Below are 12,348 nucleotides of genomic sequence, written 5' to 3'. Positions count from 1 at the left end.
TCTTTTAATTGATAAATTTCTTCTTCTTCTGAAGAACTAACCTCATCTTCACTTGATTTTATTATAAAAATGTCTATTAATTTATCTTTTAATGTTTCGGGTATATCTAATTCATTAATTTGTTGTTTAACTTTACAGTTTGATTTGTAATGTCCTATTTTTCCGCATTTATAACAAACAATCTGCTTTTTCTTTTTATTAGTCTTTTTAGGATTTTTTAGTGGCTTATTATATATTTGTTTATCTTTTATCTTTTTATAAGGTTTTCTGTATTTTCGTTTTTTATTGGAATAATTGTTATAAACTCTTTTTCCCTTTTTGTGTCTTCTTGAGGGGGCTAATAAAGGAGTGTAACCAAATTGTTCACAAAAAGTACCTAATTCTTTTCTAGCAAACTTCTTTTCTTTCTCCATTTACTTTTTTAATCTTAAATCATTGCACATAGTTAATCCAGTTCTATTAATCTTACTTATTATATCACCATATGTAAGATTATGAAAATCAATAGTACCATCTGATCTTAATAATGATTCTCGTACCTTTTGGGCGAAGTAATATGGAAGTCCGGTTATGAACTTTTCCTTCCAGTATGGCTGTTGACAATCATTTCTGATCATAACTTTAGTTAGAAATACATCTTTATACCAACGGAAATCAGATAATTGAGGGCATTTAAGATTAATCAATAAATCACTAGTTCTTTCTTTAAATTGAACGGGATCACCTACAAAGTGTTTGGTTAATGCATATATTAATGTATTGACAGCATCTTCTAGGGGTAAATCATTTTCCGTTTTAATTATTTGCATATTTTCATCATATTTATAGGCTGTTAATATACGTGACCTTTCATCATATGAAAGATAATGATCCCACCAACCCTTTAGTTGGCCAGTAAATCCTGTAACAATAATGTGTGCTACCTGATGATCAGTTTTTCTGTTACTTTTATAGACGTTGGCTACCATAATCATTTCTTGAAAATGATTTAGTATTTCGTATTCAGATAATCCGTCTATATTCCATTCGTATAATACATCTGGTGCGAAGGCTGATCTTACTATATGTTCTCTTTTCTCGAATTGCATATCCGGTGGAGTAGGTCTGGGATACCAATTACGAGTAATAGAGACATGATGTTTTGAATCTCTAGCCGAAAAGTTATTAACATGATCTCCTCTAATCTTGTTTATCTGTAAATCTAGATTTTTAAATTGGTTTTCAATATTACTAATTTCAAAGTCAGATATTACGGGTGAGTCTATTTTGCTTAATACATTAATATGTGGTTGTTTTGAGGTGGTGGCAGTGTTGCTAATAGTTAATTTTTCTAATTTACTAGATATCTGTTCCAATAAATCATTTTTGTTTTTGGAAAATATTGATTTTAAATGGGATGGAATTTCGTGGGGAACAAATAAGGGAGTTTCTTCTATTTCTTTAATAGTGGGTTTTATAGGAGATATTTGGGTTTCAATCCTTTCTAATTGCTTACCCATGATTTTTAAATATAAATTAGTATAATTGTTTTGTTGTATTATATTATCAAGGTTTTTTTCAGTATTTGCAATATTATGTTTTTTTATTGGTGTAGCCAGAATTTGAGTATTCCTTTGATTGTACTTGATGGCTTCAAAAGGGGGATATTCTTCATAAATAATTTGGTTATTTTCGCCTTTAATCCATTGATTAGTAGTCCTGTTTATGGTAGATAATTGGTTTGATTTATATATCTCAAACCATGTAAAGAAAGGAATATTGATCTGTATTTTCTCTAAATCTTCGTAATATCTTTCTTGAATATAATCTCTTTCTATTTTTGTAAAGGTTGAGAAAAATGTTATTCTTTTGTGACTATTTTCTTTTTTCATATAATCTTGTTTGAGATATTATTTGTTAATTTTAAATTCTTCTTTATTCAGGGTATATATTTGGGCATCATCTCCAACTACTTGAGAATACGTTGGAGAAGAGGATTCTTTTTCAGGATTTTGGGAGGTAGATGCTCTATCAGGATTCCTAATAGCATATACTGGTGTATCAATAATGTTTCCAGAAATGATCCCTCGAATCTGGGTGTCAAGATTTTGGGATCTAGTATCAAAAGATCTGGTGTCAAAATTTTGAGATTTATTTCTAGAAATTGATGTAAGAATAGATCTGGGTGTATGATAACTGGAAGGTGCTGGAGAGGAATAATGTGAAAAAGATCTTCTGAAAGGCTGAAAAGCTATTTGAACTGTCCCATCCGTTTTTTGATCTATATATTCGAGATTATCTTTAGAATTATTTTCTATTTTGGGTGTTGGAGTGATATTTTCTAATTGCCATTCATTAGGAAGTGTGACTTGATTCCAATTGATTTGTTTAGGAATTTGTATACTAGAATTTTGTGTGCTAGATTGTAATAATAATGTATATCCTTTAGGGCTAGTAATTAAAGCTTGTGGTTCTAATGTTGTTTTCATTAATTTATAATGAATCCTGTAAACTACTGTTAAAGCATGTGACCCTTTCATCATTTGATTGCCATTTGTTTTAATATTTAGTATTAAGGCGTGTAAAATGTTACCATCAAATAATGATAAATAATAATTGGGATAACAGTTAAAATAGACCAATCCTTGGAACAGGCTGGATTCTACCATTCCAAGTAATGAATCATGAAAGTTATAATGTCTTCCGTCTCTTAAACAAAGCAATACTGAGGTATTTAAGCCGTTTCGAGTGAGTGGCTTTATAGCTACTTGTACTAATCCAATATGGATGAAAGAATAATTCTTTTTGTGCTGATCAATAGCCTTTTTTGTTAAGAGATGTAATGATTCATAGTCATTATTTAAACTAATAGTTTTCTCTATTGTTTTAATTGTGTAATTTGTAAGGAATGAAAATTTAGAAGAAAAAGTTGAGATTTTATATATTTGATTGTTTGGAACATCGGGAATTGTCCAATCTTGTAGATTTCTTTCTATATCTAATATACTATAGTCTTCTTGATTAATATTATCAGGTTCTATCGGGATGCTAGTGGTAGATTCATTAGGTTTGAATAAAGAATTCATTGATTCAGATTTTCAACAAAAATTTCCTTTTTCCAAAGAGAAATAAGTAGATTAAGAACTTGAGGGAACACCACCGGGACCACCCTGAGAGCCCTCTGGCTTAAATGGGCTGACCATCGGTTTTTCTTGGCTTACCAACACAAGCTTCCCAATATACATTTTTCTCTCTAGTTATGGGTTATCTTTGTAAAATTTGTATCAATGATTCCTTTACTCTTTTTTTTTTTTTTTTTTTTTTTTTTTTTTATAAAGCAAGTATTTTTAGATGATTTCTTATGGCATTAATTTCTTTTCTAAGGAAAGTGCAGTCAGCTTCATAGTATTTTATTGCAGACTGCCTACTTTGATATACATGGTATTTAGTCATCATTAATGTATAATTTTGCCTCATTAATTGTTGTTGTCTTTTAAGATCTTTTATATTATCCATCAAGATTTGTAGATCCATTCTTAAATTATATTCTGTACATTTTAACTCATACAAATCACGAAATCCAGTACTATGAGCATAATAAAAATCCATCGTAAATATCAGGAAAATAAGATAGAAATATCAATAGCAATAAAATAAGCAATAAAATAAAATATAGATTACAATATTATATTATATATAATATATACTATATACACTATATATATTATATTATATATAATATATACTATATACATTACTATACTATATAATTATATTATATATACTATATAGATATAGATTACTATACTATATAACCATATAATATATACTATATACATTACTATGCTATATAATTATGTTAAAAATACTGTATAACTATAATATATAAACCACGTTCGAACGCGATAGGATTTACGTTGAAACATTAAAATGAATGTTCAAGCGTTCTTAAAAATAATTGCGGAACCTTTCCCTCATTAATTCTATGACATATAAGGGGACCTAATTTCAAATACGTTCACATGTCAACAGTGTTACATTTAAACATTATCCCCGTATGCTCAAAGTGGAATAGTTAAGTTCAAACGTTTCTGTAAAAATTGGTGGGACCTTTCCTGCATTAATTCTATGGAATATACAGTAACCTAATTTCATCTACGTTCGCATGTCGACACTGTTACGTTCAAATGTAATTTGTAGGCGATCGAATATGGAATAGTTAAGCTTGAACGTTTTTTAAAAAAATTGACGGGAACGTTTTTAATTCTATGGCATATAGAGGACCTAATTTTATCTACGTTTGCATGTCAACATGTTTACGTTCAAATGTTATTTTTGTATGTTCAAATGTGGAATAGTTAAGTTCGAATGTTTGTGAAAAAATTGGCAGGACATTTCCAGCATTAATTCTATAGTAGATATGGGGACATAATTTCATACACGTTTGCATGTAAACAGATGTACGTTCGAACGTTACATAGGTAAACAGACTTGGCGAGACACTTAGCGGGATTGAAAGATTTTATAAAACGTTCAAATGTTTACTTTAAATGTTTAAATGTTACGGCAATTTGATGTGACGACTTTACATTTAAAAAGTCGCTACAAAAGGGTCATGTATTAAACAGAAAGTCATCATTTTGTTTAGTTTAACCTATTACATCGATAAAAGTCGCTACAATAGGTGTAAGATTTTGAAAAAAAAAAATATTGAAATTTGGAATCAAATATACATTAAACACACTTTACATATCTAATTTAAATCAACATCTTAGATTGATAAATAATTATATCTAATTTAATTTCAAATAATTTTAAAATGCATGGAAATTGTAACTATAACAAATAACTAACTCCACATATTATATTTAGGACAAAGCATACTAAACTTTTTTGGACACCTCAGAAAAGACCAACAATGAATTTTTTATTGAGGCTGCCAAAGAAGTTTAGTATGAATATACATTACTTATATGTTATAGCTTGTGTGTTATAGCTATATGTTATAGCTTCTATGTGTGACATTGCATGAATAACCTTAGACCTGTTTGCGAATTAGTGTACACTCAGGTGTTCACTAATTTCTAAATTATCCAGCGTGAACAGTTTAAGATTATATTATCTATATTGCACATTTTCATTACTTTTTCTTTACAAGTTCAAGATGGAATTTCTGTGTCTTCTTCATTTGTTCTTTGAATATGTTGTTCGTAGGATGACAATCTCTCTCTACGACCATGTATACTTGGAGAACTATAGGAGGTGCTGTTGAAATTTCTACTGACGCAGAGAGTATAAGAGTGACAAAACTTGTGCAATATGAATGATATAATCTCGAATGGAATATGACCAACTACCTTTATCTAAAGAACATGCGAAACTGAATTGGAGCATGTGATGTATGTAAAATTGGTTACTAACTAATCCGTAGGTATTTTTAGAAATAGACAAAAGTTGGATGTGTCTTGACAGTAGACTTGGAAAAGACTACATTTTGTATGCACGTGGAGTTAAAAACTTTATTGACTTTGCTCGGGCCTTTGCTGATAGTCGAGGTTACATAAAGTGTCCACATCAAGGGTGCAAAAATCTGTGCGCTATAGGATTGGATGAAGTAGAAAGTCATATATTTGTGAATGGTATGGATTTTTGATATATTCGATAGGTATTACATTGTGACCCATATGAACAATCTGCCGATATTTTGTTCGGTGATAGTATTGAAATGATGCACATGGATGACGATAATGAGCGAGATGGCGATAATGAGTAAGATAAGATGAATGAGATGTTGGGTGACAATGGAGCTGGAATGTTTATGGATGAAATTGACAATGATGTCTCAAGTGGCCGAAGGATTGAGACAGAGAAGTTCTCTAGAATGTGGGAAGATGCATAAACGTGAGTTTTATCCTAGCTGTACAAAACATAGCAAAATTTCGTTTATTGTGCGGCTAGTGCACATTAAGTCATTGCGTGGGATGTCGACAAAAACAATCAACATGGTATTGGATTTATTTAATGAGATACTCCATAAAAGTTCTACATTGCCGAAAAATTTTTATGAAGCAAAATAGTTGAGAAATGGGTTAGGGTTTGAGTACAAGTCGATATATGTATGTAGGAATGATTGAGTGTTGTTTTGGAAGGAGAATGAGAAAAAACATGATTGTCCCGTATGTGGAGAGTCGAGGTGAAAGGGTAAGAAAAATATTCTGGTAAAAATTTGCGTTATTTTTTACTCAAAACAAAATTACAAAGACTATATGTGTAGAAAAACAGCTCAATATATGAGGTGTCACGAGAAGAAACGAGTCAAGGATGAGAAATATGTGAGGCACCTAGATGACTCAATTGTGTGGCAATATTTTGATAATAAATATCCAGATTTTGGCTACGAAGCTCGTAACATGCATCTAAGACTAACAACAGATGGATTCAATCTGTTTGGTAATATAAGTACAAGTTACAGCACGTGGCCTGTAATATTGATTCCATATAATATTCCACCATGGAAGTGTACGATGGCACCAAACTTTCTGTTAACTTTGCTTATCCCCGGCCTAAGATCACTTGGAAATGATATCGACCTATTCATGCAGTCGTTAATTGAAGAGTTGAAAGATCTATGGGAAAATGGTGTCTGAACTTTTGATGCATACACGTTAACATCTTTTCAAATACATGATGCAGTATTATGGACGATAAATGATTTTTCAACATATGACAATTTTTCGAGTTGAAGTACTAAAGGAAAGTTGGCGTGTCCCACATGTAATAAGGAAACTACAAGTGAGTAGCTAAAATATTTGCAGAAGATGTGTTTCATGGGCCATTGACGGTATTGTCAGCAAATCATGAATTTTGAAGGGACTTTGAAGAATCAGAAGAATCAAAACAATGAGAAGAAGAAGAAGAAGTCGATGAAGAAGACAAAGAAGAAGATGATGATGAGGAAGGAGATTACTAAGATGTTATTGAAGGAGATTCTGAAACAATCATGGAAAATACATATGGAGATGAAAAATAAAAGTACTAAATGTTTTATTTACATAAATTAGGCTATTAAATTTTTCATAATTATCTCTAAGCTAGTTTATTAAAAATAATAATGCTTTAAAAGGATGTCACCAAAACAACAACGAAAAAATGTGTCTCCTCCTCCAGGTCCCGAACCAATTGAGGACTCTCCAACTGAGAACTCCACTCCTGATCAAGTTGATGCGTAAGAGGCAGACAGCCAAACCACACCTACTAGTAAGTAAATTCTTATTGATAATTAATTATATTTGAATACTCAGGGAGAAACTGATTTTAATAATTTTAAATATATTAGCTGATGTCTTATCACGTCATGGTCGTGCCTTAACACGTAGCCTGACTTTGAAAAAAAATAGAAGGCGTGGAAAAATCAAGGTTAACATCCCCAATAACTCCACTGTGGGTGTTGATGATAGTGTTGCATCGCTTTCCTCCTATGTCGAAATATTAGTTCGAGCTTATACACCGTTTTATGTGCAGTCTTGGCGAGATGTTCCGAATGAGGTTAAGGATCAAATTTGAAGTCGTGTACTGGTGAGTTTATATACCCTAGTTTTTTTAAAGATGTTTTAATTTTATATTTTTGACACAATTCACTTCTTAGAATGAATTCGACTTAAATTTTGGTCGTAGCGAGAAACTACGAACTGTGAATGAGTTAATGACTACATTATTTCGGCGTCACAAGGGACAATGTTATGACCACTTTAAGAAATTTGAGACGTTGGAAGAGGCTGCTCAGTTCCCTTTTCAAAAAATAAAGTTAGACGATTGGAGGAAGTGTTGTGATCTTTTCGCAAGCCTAGATTATCAGGTATTCTAGATTTGTTTCCTATAATTTATTTACATCTATATTGGTCTTATATATTATATTTAATATTGTTAATTTCTCCTGCAACACTTAAGTACTATCAATGCATAGAATAGAACATCTTTGACAATTCACCATAGCACTGGTTCAAAGTCATTCCAACGCCTCGCCGATAAAATGGTAATTACTTACTAAAATTTCGTCAATTTTTTGCATATTCTTTATTTAAGTACTAACATGATTTTTTAAAATTACTATTGTGGCTTTGTTAGAAACGCAATGATCCTGAAAATTTCTCTCGCATTTATGTCTATGCTGCTACTCACACTAATGCGAACAACGAGTGGATTGATCATCTCGTCAAAGAAAATTATGTAAGTGGGGTCATTTTTTGTGAATAATTATGCCAAAATGTGAATGAATATTATGTTTTCTTACTATTTCTTTTAATATGTTATTTATTGTGTGTTTTCTTCCTAGTTGTAGAAAAAAATGATTGAGATGCAGTAAGCCTTTGATGAATCTTCTCCTAGTGACATGGACATATTTACGCAAGTCTTCGGGACCGAGTCTTATTTGGTAAGCGGTTTGGGATGTTCTTTCAAGTGTGTCGGTTCATCCTCCACGGCCTTGACTTCAAAAGTTAATAATCTTACCAAGGATTTGGACACCGCATGCCAAGAAATTGAGCATATGAAGTCGAGACAGCAGGAGTTTGAAGCTCTCTTATCGCTATAGTTCTATTTAGAGATGCGTTTGCAGGAGCAACAAAGAGACTAGGAGAAAAGAATACGCATTGAAGTTCAAGAACAAGTACAGAGGGAGATGTTGGTCCAGATGGAATGTGTTATGTCACCGCAGCTGGATCGCGTTGGGCAATGAACGAAGAAGAAATAAACCCTATCATTGTTCAAAACTTTTGTTTTCTAATTTTGCAACTCTCTAAAATATTTTAATGAGATGATACTATTTGTGGTGTAATATGATACAATTTTTATGCTTTTTAATTTTATGAAATTATTAGTTCTGATCAGTACGTTTGAATGTAAAGAAAAAACGTTCTAATATGACTTTACGTTCGAGTCAACGTTCGAACATAATTATACAGGCATGCGATAAATATGTTCGAACGCAATGTATTACGTTTGAACGTATACACTCCACAAATGTTTGAACTTATTCTGTTACGATTGAATGAATATTTCTTAATGTTCGAATGATTAAAAAATATATGTTTGAACATACTGATTAACCATCCAAAGGTTAAATCTTTGATGTTCGAAGAATTGCCCAACAATGTGTGAATGCAAAATTCAAACGTCACGGCACAGTAGACGTAAAAATCAAACGTGCGAATAAAAAATATCGAACGTTAGATATTTATTGTTCGAATGCTAATCGGTCAGGTAAACATTCGAATGATATTCTATACGTTTGAATGTTACTTTCTGTGACGGAATTCGACTATCACAAAATATCTTCACGTTTGAACATTGCATCTCACGGAAGACTTCCAACTATCACAAAAAAAAATTGTGACGGTTGTATAGTAAACTGTCACAAAATATTTTCTGTGATTCCTTTTTAGTGACGACTGTGGTAACGATCTCAAACTGTCACCAAAAAATTTATGTGATGGTTTTCTTATTTTTTATAACGGTTTCACTTGTCACAATAAATGAAATCTGTTGTAGTGACCTGCATGCATGCATGCAAATATTACCCAGATGCATGCGCCCTGCAATGATGATCGTGTGCATGGGGAAATCATTCTACCCAAAAAAAAATACAGATTTATTTTTTTATATTATACTTAATTGAAAGAAGTATTTTTAAATAAGTTTTTGAATTTTTTTTTTAACATTTAAAGAAATTTAAAAAATGTTTTAAAAAAAAATTGGACTCCTCAATACAAAAATTTGGTAAAGCTCTCGGTAGCTAACAGCACCCAATGCATGGTAGGTGTTTGCGTTCAACGGTCAACCACCACGGCAAATTATCATCAGCTTTTACTGTGGACCTGATTAAATTAATTAAATCAGCGTATAACTAAAATATTATATATATATATATATATATATATGCTTACGTACCCAATTATGCCAAAAAGTATAAAAATATTGTTTTAAAAGTTTATATTTATAAAGTTTGCCTTGTGTAATATTCATTAACAAGAAAAAAAAAAATCTTGAAAATTTTTAGGACTTTTTTCAAACTATTCCGGCCCTGATTGACAATGAGGTACGTAGGAATTAGACTGGGATTCTCTACTGTTCACTAATATAAAATATAAGAGGGGCTGGTGAATGGATTAAACTTGAAACCATTGACGTGCATTATTATTAATTATCTGTTCCAGACTATATATCACACATTTTCATTGACTTTGTTTGCACACGTGAAGAAGACTATACGCCTGTGGAAACTCTAAAAACTTGACCAACCATGTCTCTTTCAACAAAAATAAATATTTATGACGAATTATTTGTGATGAAAATTATTATTATAAATAAGAATAGATTATTTTAACAAAAAATAATTATTTTAATAAGAAATAATTGATAATAAATAAATAATTTTCTTGTATAGTGTATTTTTAAATCAAGTTGTCGAGTTACACGATCATAAATTGTTTTCGTTTCTCTTTCTTCAGCTTGTAGTTAATGTAGACAGAGTTGCTTAATTCTGTTGGCAAGTGGTTCACCGGTCATCAACCACTTCTGGCCTGAGTTTCAGACTTTTTTTGGGTTTGGGTGGGGGTGGGGGGGATTGGGTTGGGTTGCTGTTAAAGTGGAGTTATAGAAACTTACAAGCAAGGAAAAGCAGGAAATAAAAGAGAATTGCAATCCTGCCCCCACCAATAATACATAAAGGGGGAAAAAAAAAGGAATATTAGAATGAAAAGAACTAAGAAAATTACAGAAATCAAGAAAACTACTCGAGAGAAAATCATCTAGAAGTGCTTTACTACTCGAGGATGGATGGAGACCCAGTTTACTTTTGCAATCCTTTTTTTTTTTTTTTTAAATGCAGTTGCATGCTTATATAAGAGGAGTCTCAATCGCTTCTTTATTTTATTTTTTAAAATGTATCTCTAAAATTTATTTTTCTTATTTTATATATTAAATTTTATAATACGTCATATATCAATTTATCTATTTTTTTATATCATTTAAATATATATTTTTTAATCTTTTATTTATTTCAATTATTATATTCTCTACACGTCATATATTTCAAATATTTCTCTATACAACATATATTTTGATATTTGTAATATTTTTTTATGTATAATGTAATATTTTAAATTACTTAGAAAAAAGAGTAAAATGATAAAAAAAAATACATGCCTTTATTATTAATAAAAGAAATTCTATTTACAATTCTCAAATAACTGCATATGTAAACCCTTCATTAAATAGAAAAAAGTATCATTTTAATCAGGATATTATTGTAATTTTAGAAAAATTTAAAGATAAAATTGACTAAACATGCACATACAATCTCTAAGTGAGGACTGTACGTAGCATTGCTCAATTAACTATATCAAAACTTCTGCATGCATAAAAGTCGAAGAGACTATAAACGGAGTGCTAGAGAGTAGATAAGAGATAAGAGAGTGGAGGCTGTGCAAAAATGATAAAAGGGTTAAAATGAAAATAAGATAAAAATGAAAAAGGATACAATGAGAGAGAAATAATAAAAAATTATTTGGTGAAGTGAACAGTAACTTTTACATGTAGAGGATTTACTGTAGTTAAATATAAAATAGAAATAGAATAGATGATCCAATGAAAAGAATCTTTTGCCATTTTTCTTTATATTTTTAGGAAAAATATATTTCTTAAGAGCCATTGAGAGCTCTAACTGGTCAAATAATTGGTTTATTAATATACCTATAATTCTATAGGCAATATATTTAAAAAAAATAAAAAATAGTCGCCGACTGGTCCAATGCGCGAAAATAATTAAAGATATGGAAATAAAGATGAGTTAATAGTTATAAAAGGATGAATAGTCTTTTTCCTTCATTGAAAAAATATAATGAAATGGTAGAAAAATTCATTCATTTATTTTTACAACTCATCTCATCTAATTATTATAATTTTTTAAATTTTCACATAAAATAAAATAAATAATTAAACTTTTTTAAATTTCAAAACAATAATAATATTAAAAAAATATATTTTAACAATATTTTATTCAATTTTTAACTTTAATCTCAACTCATCTCATCTATAAAAACAAACGGCAAAACATTTTACATTCCCCTCTATTGAACTAGTAATTATAAAGGAAAATGATAGAGTTACTACCCTCTTACTACTTATTTACTACTCTTTTTGTATTTGATTTTTTTTAATTTTAATAGAAGGAAACATTTCTGTTCAAACCTTTTTTTTTTTTTTTTAATTTTAGTGTCAAAAAATTAAGTGGGTTCATTGTAGTAATAAAGACAATACAATGAAATGCCTTTTACCATGTGAATCATTGGGATAGGTCAATAGAATAAAATG

The sequence above is a fragment of the Juglans microcarpa x Juglans regia genome, chromosome 6D (genome assembly GCF_004785595.1).
Source record: "Juglans microcarpa x Juglans regia isolate MS1-56 chromosome 6D, Jm3101_v1.0, whole genome shotgun sequence".
Lineage (NCBI taxonomy): Eukaryota > Viridiplantae > Streptophyta > Magnoliopsida > Fagales > Juglandaceae > Juglans > Juglans microcarpa x Juglans regia.
This window is presented reverse-complemented; position numbering follows the sequence as displayed.